Genomic DNA, 9,936 nt, shown 5'->3' on the forward strand with positions numbered 1-9,936 from the left:
TCACTGTAGCTGCTGAATGATTTAGAATTAATTCTAAGATCAACTATGATTTTTTGATTAATTAGGGATCATGATGTACTACTAGGTGTCACTCATGATCATTCTATAATTAAGTAATTAATTATGAACGACCAAGATAAACCAGGAGCCTATTGGGTACTAACTAGTCTCTAAAAGACGTAAAACAAGTTAAAGAATATGATTCTTAGATAAATATTTGGTTGAACCATACATAAGATAAATATGAAAATATTTGTCGCAATTGAAGCGCGGATGGGTCGCATCTCTTATGGAAGAGTTGGATTATATTTGGTTTAACCATGAATTAGTCATGAACCAACTTGGTTTAGTTATGAACCAAACCAAGGGGTTAATTGACTAATTTTTTGTTAAGGGATAATAGGTTGGATTTGGACTTTCTAATCCAACTCAAATTTAGGGTTATATATGTTGGTGCGGTTAGCACTAATGGTCTAACTCAAGTTTTGATGAATGATAAAGTAGATTAAGTTAGTTTCATATTGATCTAACACTTCTATGAAGTGTACAGGAGAAGCCCAGACGGGTCGACGGGTTGACCTGACGTCTGGCACGAAGTCCAACTAGGTCGATGGCTGACCTGATAGCTAGCACGGGCTGACCTGACATCTGGCATGAAGTCCAGCTAGGTCGATGGCTGACCTGATAGCTAGCACGAAGCCCAGACGGGTCGACAGGTTGATCGGACGTTTGGCACAAAGTCCAGCTAGATCAAAGGGTCGACCGGATATCTGGCACAAAGTCTAGATGGGTCGAAGGGCTGACCGGATGTCTGGCAAGTAAGTTGAGGTAAGTCACTGGAGGGGAGTGACTGTGAGAACGCGTTCCCGAGAAGGGAACATTAGGCGTCGATCTAACTTAGATCCATTTCAGAAATGAGATCGTGACTAGATTCCGGTCTCGTGGAGATGGAATCTACCTACTACTTTTATTACTCTTATAACTTAACTGTGCTAACACTTTGTTTTGCAGGGTAATTTTGCATTTTACCTCGGACTAATATTTTTGGCAGGTTGCTGAAAAAACAAAGGTCCGGGCGCCCGGAATGCAAAAATTATCCCCAACCGCGTCGACACGTAGAGCTTCATGTGTGGATAGGCTACGCCACACTCCAGGCGCCCAGAAGGGATCAGGGTGCCTTGAGCCTCCTATATAAGGAGGGTGAGGCCTAGAGCAAAGAACAATGAACAAAAGGATCTTCCAACGTTTGTTCTGCCGTACTACACTCTTGCGACGCTGCGAAATCTCCTCCGACAACGCGCCTCGTTTTTATTTCCCTTTATTGTCGGTATTCTTTCTTTAAAGCAACTATACTTTTTATTTGTAAAACAATTATTCGAATTGCTAGTGGATTGCCCAACAAAAGTACTCAACGAGTGCGGGCCTTGGAGTAGGAGTCGGTCAAGGCTTCGAACCAAGTAAAAAGGTTCGTGTTAGCATTGCACTTTTTTGTTCTTGATTTTTCCACTGTTTACTCTATGACTTTCCGATCGATATTCACCCCCCTAATCGAATTACATGATCCAACAATATATTGATATGGTTGAGAGAAAATTATATACATGAGATCATTAATTGGCTTGTAAGATTTTTGGAAAACCTTAACCTAATTTCTCTTCTCCTCTCCCTCTCCCCTCTCTCTTTGCTGCCGCCAACAAGGGGAAGACTTTCCCCTTGTTGCCGTGACCACCACAAGGGAGAAAACTCTCCCTTATGTACTTCTCTTCCTCTTCCTCTGGATCTCTCTTTTTTGCTCATGGCTAGTAACTTATGAAGGAGAGTCTTGTACTCAAGGAGTTATCTTGAGGAGCTCAGCGTGGATATAAATAGAGACGAGGTTAACATTGCTACGGTTGATATCCTTCTCGTTACAGGTCATTCGTAAGGTATACCTAGCATAAATTTACTTTTTGTAAAAATTTAATTATGCGATCATATTTTCCATGTTGTATCCTTATATGCATGTGGTGCGTGTGATGTAATAATCTAAAAATTATTATTGTTTTATTTTTCACTATGCATGTTTACGAAACGTGTTTTAGTACACACCACATCAAACATATCCCAACACAATCAACCTTGAAGCTTCTGAGCGGCTAGTCAAATGGACCATAGAACTAAGTGAGTATGGCATTCAATACCGTCCAAGAATAGCTATCAAAGCTCAAGCTCTAACGGATTTTATGGCAGAAACTATACAGCCAGAGTCAGAGGGTTTATGGAAAATATATGTTGATGGTTCAGCTACCAAACAGACCAACAGTGTGAGGGTATTATTAATCTCGTCCAAGAAAGATATTCTACAACTATCCATTCGACTCAATTTCCGAACCTCGAATAATGAAGTAGGATATGAAGCTCTACTGGCCAGATTACAGGCGGATAAACGCGCGGGACTTCCTGAGTCATAATACATTCAGACTCTCAGTTAGCTTTTTTCATAGATAGAAGGAGGTTTTGAGATTAAAAATGAAGAGCTACGGTGCTACGCCTAAACCTTGTCTCAACTCAGAGTTGACTTCCACGAGGTAACTCTCCGAAAGATGCCTCAATCAAATAACTTAAGCGTAGGCGAGTTGGCTAAAATGGCGAGTGCTTTAACAACTTGGACCCCGGATGACTCGATGTCTATGGCCCACATTGACTAGGTGTTCGATCTGGAAGAAGCAAGTGATTGGAGAACCCCTATCATCTCTGATCTTCGTAGTTGTATTTTGCCTGCTAGTCTAAAAGAAGCTCGACTAATAAAGAGAAGGACCTCTCGGTTCACTATTATTAATGATCATTTATACCATGGAGCATTCTCTCGCCTTCTCTTAAAATACCTTAGGCCAAAAGATAATGATTTTGTCCTGAGAGAGATCCATGAAAGCATCTATAGTAATCACATGAGAGGAAGAACTCTTACTTATAAGGTATTATTGATTGGTTACTTTTTTGGCCTACCCTACAAGATGAAGCCGTAAAATTCATGACTAGATGTGAACATTGTTAGGAGCATCAACATATCTCTCACCGACAGGCTAAACTCTTAAAAGCTTCTACTGTCTCTTATCACTTCGACCAATGGGGAATGAATATGTTGGTGCGGGTAGCACTAACGGTCTAACCTAGGTTTTGATGAATGACAAACAGGTTAAGTTAGTTTTGTTGTTGTCTGACACTTTGATCGAGTGTGCAGGATAAGTCCAGACAGGTCGACGGGCTGACCGGATGTCTGGCACGAAGTCTAGCTAGGTCGACGGGTTGACCGGATAGCTGACAAGAAGTCCAAGCGGGTCGACGGGCTGACCGGACGCTTGGCAAGAAGTCCAGCTAGGTCGACGGGCTGACCGGATAGCTGGCGGGTCGAAGGGCTGACCGGACGTCTGGCAGGTAAGTAAGGTAAGTCACTAGAGGGGAGTGACTGCGAGGACGCGTTCCCAGGAAGGGAACATTAGGCGTCGATCCGGCTTAGATCCATTTCGGATGTCTAAGTCAAGATCGTGACTAGATTCCGGTCTCGGAAAGACGGAATCTAAGTCATACTATTTGTGCTAATTCATAAATGTGCTAACAATCTATTTTGCAGGATATATATTGCCTCGGACTAACTTTGTTTTGCAGGAAAAGGGAGTTTTCTGGAACAAGGTGGTCCGGGCGCCCGGAAAGCAAATTATATCCAGGCCAAGTCGTCACCACGTGGAGCATCTCGGTTTGAGCAGCTACGTCACATTCCAGGCGCCCGGAAGGAATCCAGGCGCCCGGAGCAACATATAAAAGAAGCCCCAGGCAGGAGCTTCAGAATCATCTTTTCACATCTGAGAACTCTGAGATTACTCGCTCTGCTGCTCTGCGCTCCAACAATGCTCACAAAGCTCCGACGACACGTTCCCGCTCTTTTAAATTCCTTGTCTGTCGGTACAGCTTTGTTTTTTCTTTTCATTAGCATCTTTTTTGTACTTAAATTGTAATTATCCGAATTACTAGTGAATTGCCCAACGAAAGTACTCAAGGAGTACGGGCCTTCGAGTAGGAGTCGTCACAGGCTCCGAACGAAGTAAAAACACCCTGTGTCTACTTTACTTTTCCGCTGCGCTTATACTCAATATTTTCGAATCGATATTCACCCCCCCTCTATCGAATCTAACGGTCCTACAAGTGGTATCAGAGCCGGTACCGCTCTGATTTGGTGCAACCACCAATCAGACTGGGGGTGAAACCTTTTATTTTTTTTGGTCTTCACTTTTACACTTTATTCCAAACTGGTCTATTTTTTTAAATATAAATTGGTGCAACACCAATCTAGATTTTTTTCCCGCACTACTAATCCAAGACCAAGTCTTGGGATATTTTTTGGCTATTTACTTGTGTACAGGATGTCCCAACAAGAAGGCTTCAGCACAGTACGACCTCCACTCTTCAACGGGGACGATTTTCCGTACTGGAAGAAGCGCATGGAGGTTTACCTCAAAACAGACTTCGACCAGTGGATGAGCGTTACGAGACCCTATAAAATTCCAGCGGACACTTCCGGGAATATACTGGATCCTAAAGACTGGACAGCTGATTTGAAGAAAAAAGCGTCAACAGAAAATAAAGCGATCAACACTCTACAGTGCGGATGGAAGAACTAAGCAGTCGGTCCTCACAAGCTAAAGAGTCGTGGGACAAATTGATCGAGCTGCAGGAACGAGTGACGCCAAGGTAACAAAGCGAGACTTGCTTTTAAACAAAATTTTTAATATAAAAATGCGGGAAGGTGAACGGCGAATCGGCTCCATGCGAGGATCAAGGACATCCTCAGCGGGCTTCATGCGATAGGCCACCGGATGGAAAATAGAGACTTAATAAGGTGCGCATTAAATGCTTTTCACGTAATAGTTTGTGGGCATCAATCGTAGATGCCTACAAAATCTCTAAAAATCTTTCTAAGTTAAAATTAGACGAGCCTTTCTGTGAATTAGAATTACATGAACAAACTAATCTTGAGCCGAGAAGGTATAGTTTTGTTCCTCCAAAGAAAAGAAGAGCAACACTGAATTTGAAGAAGATTCCGACCAAGACTCCGAAGAACACCCGGTGAACTTGGTAAGAAAAATGTTCACCGGGAGAAAAGGAGCTTCAGCAAAAGGACCTTCAAAGATCAGTTCTCCTCGGAACAAAAAGCGTGACTTCTACGATGCAACAAAGGGACACTACAAGAACGAATGCCCAAAATGAAGTTCGACAAACCAAGTCAACCCAAAAGAAGGCCCTCAAAGCAACGTGGGACGACTCCTCGGACGAATCGGAGGAAGAAGAAACATCGAGCCACCTCGCGATGGCCGTGAAACAAAAGGCAGTGGGAAGATGAAGGCAACTCAAACAAGCCACGAGTCCGTTTCAAGGCCCGAATGAGGTAGATTTTAATTTAAACAAAAAATTTTTTAGAATTATTTCATGTTTAAATAGTAAATTGATTAAACTAGAAAATGAAAACAAATCACTTCTTGAGGAAAATCAAAACCTCAAGGAACAAAAAGAAAATACAAATCCAACTCAAGATCTAACACTTGAAGAGGAGAATTTATCATTAAAAATTGAGATTAACAATTTAAAAGAAATGTTAGAAAAATTCACAACAAGATCAAAAAATCTAGACTTAATCCTAAGTAATCAAAAGGCATGCTATAATAAAACCGGACTAGGATATAAGTCGAATTCAAATAAAACCTTCAAATCATTAATAACCCAATACAAATCAACCAATCTAGCTTGGGTTCCGAAAGCGTGCTTAACCACGCAAATAGGACTTAATCAATATTATATACCTAAAGAAAAAATACATTATATAAAATCGAATAAACCAAACCAAAATCCAAAATACAAACCTAAATCAAATTCAAAATTTAAACACTTTGAAAATCAACAAAATTATCATCAAGTTAACCATAACTATAAAAGGAATCGACACAAACCTAAATCCAAAATTTAAATTAATGGCCAATAATTCAGGGGGAGGCTCCAGAATAGCTGGCACCTCCAAAACTAACTTACCCGACAAGGTAACCTAAAACAAACTAACCCGACAGGGTAATTAGGATTAGAGACCAAGTTTAACTTGAATCATGGTACTGGTGAAGTTTTTAGATGATAGTACGTTAGGGAAACTTGGGCATCGCATGTCTAGAAAGATATGGTTTCGATCTGGTGGATTTGGCCAAGTGAAACTGACCGAAGCTACCCTTAAATGAATCCTAACCAGTTAGACTAAGATTTAGTACTAAGCTCCGTGGATAGGACTATTCGGAAAACCTCGAAAGGTTGGTTACTTCTAATGATGTCCATGTGACTCACCAAGCTTAGAAATTTATCCGAAGATTGTCTATTTGTGGAGACCAAAGCTAAATCTGAATCTAACACAAGTTAAACCAAAACTCCATAATTAAAAATCTAAATTTCATCTCACAAAATCATAGGATTCCCTGATTGATAATATAGATCGGGTGAGATGAATAAGGCTTCAAAATTTTAATTTTAAACTTAAAATTAAAATTTTGAAACTAATTTTTAAGTGAAATTTTAATTTTAAACTTAAAAATTAATTTCAAAATTTTAATTTTAAACTTAAAAATTAATTTCAAAATTTTAATTTTAAACTTAAAAATTAATTTCAAAATTTTAAAACTTAAAAATTAGTTTCAAAATTTTAATTTTAAACTTAAAAATTTTAATTTCAAAACTTTAATCTTAAAACTTAAAAATTAATTTCAAAAAGTTTAATTTTAAAACTTAAAAATTAATTTCAAAACTTTAATTTTAAACTTAAAAATTAATTTCAAAACTTTAATTTTAAACTTAAAAATTAGTTTCAAAATTTTAATTTTAACTTAAAAATTAATTTCAAAACTTTAATTTTAAACTTAAAAATTCCAAAATTTTAGTTTTAAACTTAAAAATTAATTTCAAAACTTTAATTTGAAACTTAAAAATTAATTTCAAAATTTTAATTTTAAACTTAAAAATTAATTTCAAAATTTTACTTTTAAACTTAAAAATTAATTTCAAAATTTTACTTTTAAAACTTAAGTTCAAACCTAATCTCCAAAAAAAAAAAAACCAGGGCGGGCGCCCCGCCCGGAGCTCCCTATAAATAGGGGGCAGCAGGCGCCCCCAACACTTGCCACAAACTCCTTCACTTTTGCCAAGGTTCACTCCGAACCTCAGTGCGAAAGTATTTTAAATCAAAATTTTCTTGCGGTGAAGACGCTGCTGCGATTCAACCGAGGTCGTCAGATCTATATTTGTCGATGGCTCTTCAGTAAATCTTCTTCACCTATCTGAAAATTTATTTGAATTTGTCCTTTAATTCTTTCTTAGAATATTGTTTTATATACAGTAGGAAACGAATAAATACTGGTGTTGGACCCTCTAATGCTAGCACTGACCCTAGGTTTCCCACAGAAGAACTAAGGCTTAAGTTTGAGTCAACCATTTATAAAGCCATTAGGACTAAATGTATAGATAGATCGTTCTTTCTAAATTTGTGTGCCTCCGTTATAGAGGTGATAAACCACTATAACTTAAGGAACCTAGTCGAATGTACCAGTCCAGTAAACATAAGTCTGTGTGCTGAATTTTGCAATAACCTAGTGAAAGTAGACGATCTCACCTATACTACTAGGGCAGCGGGTATTGATATCACGTTCTCCCCTACGACCATCCGAGAGTTTTTAGAGTTACGTCCGTCTGATTGTCCTTTCTTGTGCTATCCTCCCAGGGATCTACCATTCGGAGATCCCTACTCACATATTACTCTCGATACGATTTATTCGTATTTTTTTGGGGGAGAGCGAGACCCCACTGTGACCCAGTTTAGATCAGTAGAACTTCGAGTCCAGGACTACGCTCTTTATAGGGTCTTAGTCTGTTGCATTTTACCACTGACTACTCGGGACATCGCCGTGATGTGCCCATTCCATTCATTTTTACTCTATGCTCTGAGTCATAGGTTAGATATTGACATCAGCCTACATATCTTCTCCACCATTATCTACTCAGCTGGATATGTGACTGATAGACGAGTTCACATGCCGTACTGTCACATTCTGACAACATATATGTCCTCGTTGCACATTGATGTCACTAGAGGAGACATTACCTATATGACCGAGTTCGATGTTATAGCAGCTAGGAACTTCTCCCTAGCTGGTATCCACGTAGATAGGGATGACGGGACTATGTCTTGGTGGAGGGGCACACCGGACGACCAGCGCAGGAGAGGCGGCGGGATGAGTTCATGCTTGCCTTTGAGGAGGCATTCCACCTCCACCACCGGCTCGAGCACCACGTCACGCTCGCACTCTAGCCGGCCGTATGACTAGAGAGCTATGGCGAGTCTCAGCGGAGAACTCTTTTCATCGGGACATCTGACGAGAGGTTGGGAGTTGACCACAGGTGATGGCGCTTCTCCGATCCTTGGGATCTGGACCACCCCTTCATCATCTCAGTAGCTCTTGTTATGACTACACTACCTGTAAAATATTTTGGATCTATCTAGTGATATTTCAGACTTGCATTAATTATGTTCAATCTTGGTAGACTAGGATTTTTCAAAAATATTTTCAAACATGTTTTATCAAATTATAAGTTAAACTTATTTGTTTTCAAAACCTTCCATTTTTAGATTTTTAAAAACAGTTTTGGCCTTAGACTAGTTTGAATCCTTAGAAAGCATGTACCCATAGGACTAGTTTTTGAGCATCTCACCAACACCTTAGGCTTACCTTGCTTGTGTTTGACAAACATAGAAAGGGGTGAAATGCATAGGCCAACTGTCTGGACTTAAGATGCTTATGTCAGTGCATCAGCATAAGTCTGGACGTTAAATATAAATCAGACAGTAATCAGATTAAGATCATCAGTCAAGTCAAACACTGACTGCTTATAATCACCTTAATCTGACTAACCAAGTGAAAGCTACTATCTTCTGATAGTTAGTTAGTACCTAATTGGTTAGACAGCTGTTTAATTTTAAGTATCAAGTTCAGGGGGAGAAATTAATTAAAATTTTGTGTGTTTAAAAATACTTTTGTACATTTATTTTAAAACTAACTTATTTTTAAACACCAGTTTTCAAAAAGTTAAAATTAACTAAGTGTTTGAAAAACTTGGAAGTTTAATCCCACCTAATTTTTAAACCTGATTTTAAAAGTTGAATATTGCAAATTTAAACTTATTCAGCTTTGTAACATATGCTTGAAAATTAAACTTTCCAAACTTAGCTTTTATCAAATTAGCCTTAACAAAATTATTTTGGCTAAACTTTTACTTCTTGAAAAATTAATTTTACTTGTTGCTTTGTTTTGAAAAATCAAATTTTAAACTTATACTTTTTCAAAATTTAAAACTTGACTCCCCCAAGTCAACTTGACCATTTTTTTTGGTTTTAAATTGTGCGTTTATCAGCATCTTTAAATTTTGAATCAGACTTAGATATTCTCCAAAATTAGCTATTTCTTAAATTTTTACAGTAACTCTACACTATGGTTGTTTATCCTTGCCTATTTTTGATGAATGCCAAAGGGGGAGGATTAGGTGGTTAAGTTAGCTAAACCAAATTGAAAACACTAAAACTAACTACCATGTATCTGTTTTATTCATTTCACTAACTTAACTAGGTTGTCATTCCATCAAAAAGGGGGAGATTGTTGGTGCGGGTAGCACTAACGATCTAACCTAGGTTTTGATGAATGACAAACAGGTTAAGTTAGTTTTGTTGTTGTCTGACACTTTGATCGAGTGTGCAGGATAAGTCGAACAGTCGGCGACGGATGTCCGCACGAAGTCTAGCTAGGTCGACGGGCGACCGGATAGTGGTAAGAAGTCCAAGCGGGTCGACGGTGAACGACGCTGGCAAGAAGTCAGCTAGGTCGA

Source organism: Zingiber officinale, chromosome 7A, assembly GCF_018446385.1.
Source record: "Zingiber officinale cultivar Zhangliang chromosome 7A, Zo_v1.1, whole genome shotgun sequence".
Classification (NCBI taxonomy): domain Eukaryota; kingdom Viridiplantae; phylum Streptophyta; class Magnoliopsida; order Zingiberales; family Zingiberaceae; genus Zingiber; species Zingiber officinale.